Below are 208 nucleotides of genomic sequence, written 5' to 3' on the forward strand. Positions count from 1 at the left end.
TATCAGTTACATTAAGCTTTATTACTGCACTGATCTACATACGACTAAATACAGATCTCTACTGCCTCATATACTCTTATACACTGATATATGTTTATTATAGTGTTATATAATCTACAGTATATCTGGAATCATCTGCGTTGTTTATGAGCAGTTGTCCTCCTCAGATTATGGAGTCACTTCCTCCGCATGCCATCTCGTGGTCGTC

General features: G+C 37.0%; 1 protein-coding gene across 1 annotated transcript in view; it reads right to left on the reverse strand.

Moving 5' to 3' along the window:
* The window catches only part of cunh17orf67 (chromosome unknown C17orf67 homolog), a 4,231-nt gene continuing 4,023 nt past the window's right edge, over window positions 1–208 (reverse strand). Inside the window, exon 4 of the mRNA XM_036569630.1 lies at window positions 1–208. This exon is cut by the window's right edge and continues 15 nt beyond it. The gene's annotated coding sequence lies outside the window, so the exon portion shown is untranslated.

Source organism: Colossoma macropomum, unplaced genomic scaffold, assembly GCF_904425465.1.
Source record: "Colossoma macropomum unplaced genomic scaffold, Colossoma_macropomum, whole genome shotgun sequence".
Taxonomy (NCBI): domain Eukaryota; kingdom Metazoa; phylum Chordata; class Actinopteri; order Characiformes; family Serrasalmidae; genus Colossoma; species Colossoma macropomum.